The sequence below is a fragment of the Heterodontus francisci genome, chromosome 6 (assembly GCF_036365525.1).
Source record: "Heterodontus francisci isolate sHetFra1 chromosome 6, sHetFra1.hap1, whole genome shotgun sequence".
Lineage (NCBI taxonomy): Eukaryota > Metazoa > Chordata > Chondrichthyes > Heterodontiformes > Heterodontidae > Heterodontus > Heterodontus francisci.
In genome coordinates, this window is record NC_090376.1 from 95,397,342 (window position 1) to 95,405,926 (window position 8,585).

At 42.9% G+C, this 8,585-nt stretch overlaps 1 long non-coding RNA gene across 1 annotated transcript; it reads left to right on the plus strand.

Moving 5' to 3' along the window:
• The first annotated feature begins 608 nt into the window (after nucleotides 1–608).
• On the plus strand, nucleotides 609–8,162 carry LOC137370994 (uncharacterized). The gene is made up of 2 exons (XR_010975155.1): nucleotides 609–692; nucleotides 7,277–8,162. It is a non-coding gene; the product is annotated as an uncharacterized lncRNA (long non-coding RNA).
• The last annotated feature ends 423 nt before the right edge of the window (nucleotides 8,163–8,585 follow it).

Below are 8,585 nucleotides of genomic sequence, written 5' to 3' on the forward strand. Positions count from 1 at the left end.
CCATTTGCTGTGAAGGAGCAGCTTGTCCGGTTGAGCGTAGATGTCTGTGGTTGCGACAGGTCATTCACCTTCACCTGGTATGATCTAGGTGATAATTTCTTCATCCAAGTTCCAAGTTGACAGATGGGCCCATTTTTCTTGAGTACATTGAATGTTTGCACTCTGACCAGCTCTGGCAACGATTTGGGAGTTTTGTCAAAGTGACATTTGGCTTTCTGTTGTTTCACTATGATCTTGTACGTCACATCTGTTACTCCTTCTGGTCTCAGTGCTTTCTTAGCTGTTGGAAGAATCATCTGGGTGCAATGTGACATTAGTTGCTGGACTGGATTATTTCCCATGCCTTCAGCAGGTGTGTTTCTCCACTCTAAGATTGCCTTGTACACATTTGTGCTCGATCTAGCCAATTTCTTTCTAATCCTTTTGACAATTTTCACTGCTGCCTCAGCCTTTCCATGTGACTGGGATAGTGTAGAGATGATGTGTCATGCTGAATTTCCTAATCGTTCAGAGGTCATGTGCACGGCAAGTCAAAGTGTACAAAAGTATTTATCCAAACACCATGTGTGGCTCAACTGTGCAGTTGTTGGGTGGGGGGGGGATAGGACGAAGGACATGAAAGGAGTGGTGATAGGAGATTTAATAGGGAAACAGACAGATGTTTCTGCAGCCACAGACGTGATTCCAGGATGGTATGTGAAGAAGAAAGCTGTACGTTGCAGGAAGATATCATTGGATTGGTCAAGTGGGCAGAAAAGTGACATTTGGAATTCAATCTGGAGAATTATGCAGGGGTATTTTTTAGCCCGAATGGCATCACTCGGCATTGGAACAGATCATCTGGTGTGACAAAGTTTGATATTTCTTTAGCTCGGGGTGTTAAAAGAACTAGCCAGTATCCCTTTAACAAATCTATTTTTGTAAGAAAAATTGCACTGCCCACTCTATAAATACAGTCTTACAAGCGAGGAATTGGGTGGAGTCTGTCTTTGTTACTGCATTAACTTTTCTGTAGTCTATGCAAAGTCCAGTTGAATCGTCACTTTTAGGCACCAGTACCACAGGGGAACGCCAGCTGCTTTGACTGGGTTCAGTTAGGTGGTTTTCCAACATGTATTGGATTTCTGATTTACCTGGGCCTGTTTCTCTGGACTTAAGCGGTAAGGATGCTGTTTTATAGGAAAGGATTCCCCTACATCCACATCATGTGTGGCTAAGGTTGTACATCCTGGCCTATCCCAACAGACTCTTTTAAATGCTGTGAGTAGCCTTGTTAGGTCTTCTCATTGTTCTGCATCTAAATATGAAAGCATAGTGTCCAATCTCCCTAACAATTCAGCATTAGCTAACCGGATAGTAGGAGGTTCAATCTGAGAATTGTCTAGTCCTCCTTCCGCCTCATCCTCACTATCCTTTTCATCCTTCACTGTCCCTACTACCTGACATGTCTGTGTTTGCTTATCCTCCTCCTGGTGATAATATTGTTTCAACATATTGATATGACATGGTCAATTCTTTTTTCGGCGATCTGGGGTGTCAATCAAATAATTTACCAATTCTCTTGACCACTTTATATGGACCACTGAACCGTGCTTTCAGCTGTTCACCCTGTAAAGGCAGTAATACTAACACCTCATCCCCTGGTTGAAATGTTCAGGTCTCGGCATGCTTGTCTGCCCATTTCTTCATTGTTGTTTGGGTTTGAAGGTCTTCCTGAGCCACTTTGCAAGCTCTCGTGAGCCGTTCCCGGAACATAGATATATAATCTAGCACAGAAGATTTGTCCCTCAGTTCTAAATACCTTTCTTTGATTAGTTGTATAGGACCTCTTATCTCATGTCCATAAACTAATTCAAAAGGACTAAAACCAGTAGACTCATTAGGTGAATCCCTAGTGGCAAACAAAAGAAATTCTAGCCCTTTATCCCAACCATGGGGCTATTCATGACAGTATGCCCAGATCATAGTTTTGAGGTAAAAGCAAAATACTGCGGATGCTGAAAATCTGAAACAAAAACAAGAATTGCTGGAATCACTCAGCAGGTCTGGCAGCATCTGTGGAAAGAGAAGCAGAGTTAACGTTTCGGGTCAGTGACCCTTCTTCGGAAATGACAAATATTAGAAAAGTCACAGATTATAAGCAAGTGAGGTGGGGGTGGGACAAGAGATAACAAAGGAGAAGGTGCAGATTGGACCAGGCCACATAGCTGACCAAAAGGTCATGGAGCAAACGCAAACAATATGTTTCCTTCTACTCCTTTACTCCTTCGAGTAAAAGGTGTCGCTATGGGTACCCGCATGGGTCCTAGTTATGCCTGTCTTTTTGTGGGATATGTCGAGCATTCTTTGTTCCAGTCCTACTCAGGCCCCCTCCCCCAACTCTTTTTCCGGTACATTGATGACTGTATCGGTGCCGTTTCCTGCTCCCGCCCCGAACTAGAAAACTTTATCAACTTTGCTTCCAATTTCCACCCTTCTCTCACCTTTACATGGTCCATCTCTGACACTTCCCTTCCCTTCCTCGACTTCTCTGTCTCCAACTCTGGGGATAGGTTGTCTACCAATATCCATTATAAGCCCACCGACTCCCACAGCTACCTCGACTACACTTCTTCACACCCTACCTCCTGTAAGGACTCCATTCCATTCTCCCAGTTTCTCCGTCTCCGACGCATCTGCTCTGATGATGCTACCTTCCATGACGGTGCTTCTGATATGACCTCCTTTTTCCTCAACCGAGGATTTCCCCCCACTGTGGTTGACAGGGCCCTCAACCTTGTCCGACCCATTCTCCGCACCTCTACCCTCACCCCTTCCCCTCCCTCCCAGAACCGTGACAGGGTTCCCCTTGTCCTCACTTTTCATCCCACCAGCCTCCATATCCAAAGGATCATCCTCCGCCATTTTCGCCACCTCCAGCGTGATGCCACTACCAGTCGCATCTTCCCCTCCCTTCCCCTGTCAGCATTCCGAAGGGATCGTTCCCTCCGCGACACCCTGGTCCACTCCTCCATTACCCCCACCACCTCGTCCCCGTCCCAGGGCACCTTCCCCTGCAATCGCAGGAGGTGTAATACCTGCCCATTTACCTCCTCTCTCCTCACTATCCTAGGCCCCAAACACTCCTTTCAGGTGAAGCAGTGATTTACTTGTACTTCTTTCAATGTAGTATACTGTATTCGCTGCTCACAGTGTGGTCTCCTCTACATTGGGGAGACCAAGCGCAGACTAGGTGACCGCTTTGCGGAACATCTCCGCTCAGTCCGCAAGCAGGACCCTGAGCTTCCGGTTGCTTGCCATTTCAACACTCCCCCCTGCTCTCATGCTCACATCTCTGTCCTGGGATTGCTGCAGTGTTCCAGTGAACATCAACGCAAGCTCGAGGAACAGCATCTCATCTACCGATTAGGCACACTGCAGCCTGCCGGACTGAACATTAAGTTCAATAATTTCAGAGCATGACAGCCCCCCATTTTACTTTCATTTTTAGTTATTTTTTCTTCCTTTTTTTTACATTCTTTTTTACATTTTTTACAATCTTTTTTTGCATTTATTTCATTTCATCTTAGTTTGTTCAGTTTGCTTTCCCACTGTTTTTTTCAGTTTTTTTTCAGGTTTGCACTTGCTGCTGTTCAATATTCAGTATATTCACACCTAATCTGTACTAATGCTTTGTCTTTCAACACACCATTAACATATAGTTTGCCTTTGCTCCATGACCTTTTGGTCAGCTATGTGGCCTGGTCCAATCTGCACCTTCTCCTTTGTTATCTCTTGCCCCACCCCCACCTCACTTGCTTATAATCTGTGACTTTTCTAATATTTGTCAGTTCCGAAGAAGGGTCACTGACCCGAAACGTTAACTCTGCTTCTCTTTCCACAGATGCTGCCAGACCTGCTGAGTGATTCCAGCAATTCTTGTTTTTGTTTCATAGTTTTGAGGGTCTGATGGTACCTTTCTGAATCTCCTTGTGTCCGTGGGCGGTATGCTGAAGACTTGAAAACCCAAATTACCCATAACTTCCTGAAAAATTTTAGACATAAAATTGGAACCTTGTTCTGACTGAATCTCAATCGGTAATCCATATCTAGTGAAGAACATCTCTACCACTACCTTAGCAGAAATTGTTCTCAAGGGAATAGCCTCTGGGAACTGAGTAGTCATATCCATGAGATAGACTATATATTGGTCCTGCTTTTGTTTTCGGTAAAGGTCCTACACAGTCTACCAACACCCTACTAAATGGTTCCCCAAATACTGGCATGGGCATTAGAGGTGCTTGTTTTATGGCAGTTTGCAGTTATCCCATAATCTGGCACGTATGGCACATTTTACAAAACTGCAGCACGTCTTTGGAAAGACCTAGCCAGTCTTCAAATCTTCCAATCCCCAAATGTCCCGTTATAAGAATTTCATGGGCTATCCTTAATAGCTCCAGGCAATACTTCAGCGGTTCCACTATCTGATGAATTACCGTCCACTCTTCGTCCGCAGATCTGTGAGGAGGTCTCCACTTCCTCAGCAGAATCCCATTTTTAATATAGTACCCTTCTGGAAATCCTTTTGCCTCAGCTGCGGTTACAGCTGATAGTGTTACTTTATTTAACTCTGGATTGGCTTGCTGAGCCTTGATCAGAGAAGATTTATAAAACATTTCCTTCAGATTATCCAAACACCCAAAGAAAATTTCAGATATTCGACTATCTGACGGTGGTACTAATTTTACCTCCAACAATGGAACTTGTTTAGCCATTGCTCGGGTTACTATACATGAAGGAAAAATTCTGGGAACCTTTTCCTGCAACTGTTCTGTCTCTTTAACTTCACTTGGTTTTTCCGTAACTACTGGAGAAGCTACTACCTTCGCTCCGGCCAAATCATTCCCCAGGAGCAGATCAACTCTGTCTACTGGCAAACTATGGACAACTCCTACAATTACCATTCCAGACATTAGGTAACACTCTAGGTGCATCCGATACAAAGGTATGGGCATATACTCCCCGCCAATACCATTCACTAAAACCTTGGCATTCAGTGTGCTCTCTGGTGGAAATGTTATGCCTTTCCCCAGGAAAAGAGTTTGAGTGGCTCCTGTATCCCTAAGTGTAACTATACGTTTACCTGTCTCACTTGAGGGATAAGGAGTTACTTTTCCTGTTGACAAGAATTCTCTATAACTCTCAGATATCTTTTTCACAATCCCTGAACTCACAGTAGTTTTTGTATTTAGCCTTGCAGCTTCAGTCAGAGGTACAGTCTCATCTGCTGTACTCTCAGACAGGGCCTCTTTCTCTGCACTTGCTTTGTGTACCCCAATATGTCCCATGGGTTTACCCCTCAACTTCCAGCATTCTGCATGAAAGTGTCCCACCTTGTGACAATGGCAACACTTAGGCTTGTGGACCTCACTGCCACCCTCAGCATCTTCCTTTCTGGCCTGAGGAGGAGATCTTGTGGCGTTCCCAGCTGTCCCTTCTTGTCCCCACCCACTTGCCTTCCTTTCACCCTCTCACCTTCTATTCTTCTCAGGTTTGTGGGGGTGACGGACAAAGGGTTTGTGCTTATAAACAAGCTCGTAATCATCATCAATTTCCCCTACCTGTCTGGCCGTTGAAACCTTCTGTTTCTCTACATGGGTTCTTACTAACGGAGGGAGTAATTAAAAAATTCTTCCAGGAGAATTAGTTCCCTGAGGTTCCATCTTTAGTGCCCTTATGCAATGATCAAAATTAATTTGTTTTACCCTCTCAAATTCTATATAAGTCTGCCCAGCCAATCTCTGGAGGTTCTGAAATTTCTGTCGGTAAACTTCAGGGACCAACTCATACGGAGCAAGAATAGCCTTTTTTGCCATCTCATATTCTGCAGAAACCTCCTCAGAAAGCATGGCATAAACTTCATGAGCTCTGCCCATCATCCTGCTTTGCAGAAGCAGTGTCCAGCTTTCCTTTGGCCACTTCATCTGTCTGGCTATCTTTTCAAAAGAAATGAAAATGCTTCTGCATCCCTTTTCTCAAACTTAGGGAGGGCTTGCACAAATTTAAACAGCTCTCTACTGGGTCCTGGGGTGGAGCCAGATCTTTCCTCACCAGAACTTTCACTGGAGTCAAGACCACCCCTTTGTCTTAGTTCCATCTTTTTAACTTCTAATTCCCTTCCTTCTATTTCACTCTCTTTTTCCCTTTCCTCTTTTTCAAATTCAAGTTTCTTCGTTGTCAATTCTCTTTCAAGCTCAAGTTTTTTCAATTCTTTTCCCTCCTTTTTCTGTTCAAACTTAAGTTTTTCCATTTTCTGTTCCTGCTGAAGTTTTTTTCATTTGTATCTGAATTTTAGCTAATCCAATTGCACTACCCTCTGGTTTGCTGCCTTCATCTTCCATTTTTTATGTTGATTTAGTTAAATCAGAAACTGTAATGGTCTCAACATTGAACCCCAGGACACCACACTCAGTACTTACCCCCACCCAAACTGGTAAAACCAAACTGCAATTGAGTTATTAAATGTTCCCCAATTCTTAATCTGTGCTGAATTATCCAAACTCAACTGCAGTGGGAAAGAAGTTCTAAAACTGGTCTCAGCATGCCTGGGCTACCAGAAGATGCTTGGCACCTGTGGAGTTTCAAAGAGAAAAGTAAAGTGTTGCAAAACAAGACTGGGAATATGATGGGAACTTTGTACTCTCATGATCAGATGGTTGCAAATATTTTTTTATTGCAACATGAATATTTAAAAACAAGTATTCTTGGTAAAGATTGTTCAGTTATGCCTGCCCACAAAATAACAAATTTAACAATTCCATCTATACCAGGAGCATTCTTTGAAGTAAAAAAGTTATGGTTCTATTGATCATAAATCAATTTAAAAAACAAAATGAAGCTTCAGTAAATACCGAGTTAGTTTTAGAGGCGCAGTACATTGATGAATACTATACTGTTTAGTGTTAAAACATAAATTTGCTGCCATGAATCTCTGCTATGTGAACTTGGAATGGGGATGAGTTGAAACCAGGGAGGTGAAATCATCATGTTTACAGTTTTACTGAAAGAGTTGGAGTGCTTACTCTGATTTTTTTTGTGAAGTTATGGCCAGCAAGAATTTTATCTGCTAAGTTCTTTCAGAGACAAAGAGGAAATCAGAGGGGTTACAGCCATGTTCTTGAGCAAATCTAAATAGGTGGTTATAAAGCAGAGCATACGAGAAGTTCTCTAACCAGTTCATCTATTGTTTTCATGCTAAATCAACATTCTTATAAAGCTGCTTCTGCTTTTGTGTTAGATCGCTTCTCAGTATTGCATTGAGGAACAGGAAACAGAAGTTCACCAGCCTTACCTCTCAGTTTTGAAAGGGGGAAATGAAGAAAATGGAAGAAAGTATTGTGAAGAAACTCCACCCCACCACCCCCCCCCCCCCCGCCCACCCACCTGCCAAGATTGAGGCACACATGATTTTGCCACATGAGCATTAAAACTTAAAATTGCAAGCCCCTGACCGGAAAGACATTTCCATGGTAACCATCAGTGTTGGAATAAGGGACAAACGGCCATGCCCTGACTCATTCAACCAACAATGAACTTTTGATTACCAGACATTGAAGGAGGGGGGAGCTAGCATTCCAGGGACTGCTAAGGTCCAATCTACGATCCTCACAGGAGAGACTGTTCCATATAAGAAGCTAGTCACGTGACTAACCTGCTGGGCAACCTGGGAGTTTTTTTGAATTTGAACTCCCAACAAAGGAATTGGAACAGAGACAAAGCCGTGTGCTTATGGAGTAAAGATCTCTCCTGGAACTGAAGCAAGAATTACAGCCTCTCCTGTCTGCCTGCTTCCATCTCCTTCCCATGGAACTTAATCTTGTGAAAACACATGAAACTCAAAAAGAGAAAGGTTTCCTACGTGAACAAGGTTTTAAGAAGATTACTGGGCCCCAATGAAAAGCAAGACCACTTACAAAGGGATCGCAGTGAGCTCAAAGCACCTTAACAAGATATTGCCTCAAACCCCTCTCTACTATATTTTCCTCTTTTTTCTGTCCCTGTCTGCATGTGATATCGCGTATGCATGCTAGCTTGGGCACATCGTATATCCGTGGGAGTAAACCGTATTAGAGTTTAAGTTTAAGTTTTAATAAAATTTCATCTTTTTTCTTTAAACCTGAGAAGGCCTGTGTGAATTGGCTTCTTTGTCTTATAATTGGAAAACTGTGAACAAGGATTCAAAAAAAGGGGAGCTCAAAACACAGTGTGTTTAAAATTAAAAACTGTTACAATAAGGCCAGGTGAAGAAAGTAACAGACTCCTAGACACCTTTCACACCTGGTCATAACAATATGTATGGGAGGTTAAAATAAACTTCTTCACCACTGAAAATCAATACGTATTCTGATCTGAACCTAAAGCAAAATACTGTAAATGCTGGATATCTGAAACAAAAACAGAAAATGCTGGATAAACCAAGCAGATCAGGCAGCATTTGTGGGCAGAATTGACAAGACATCCTTCATCAAAACTGGAAGATATTATAGATGCAAAGCATTTAAAAAAGAACAGAACAAGGGGAAGGAGAAAAGATAGTGAGTGGGAAC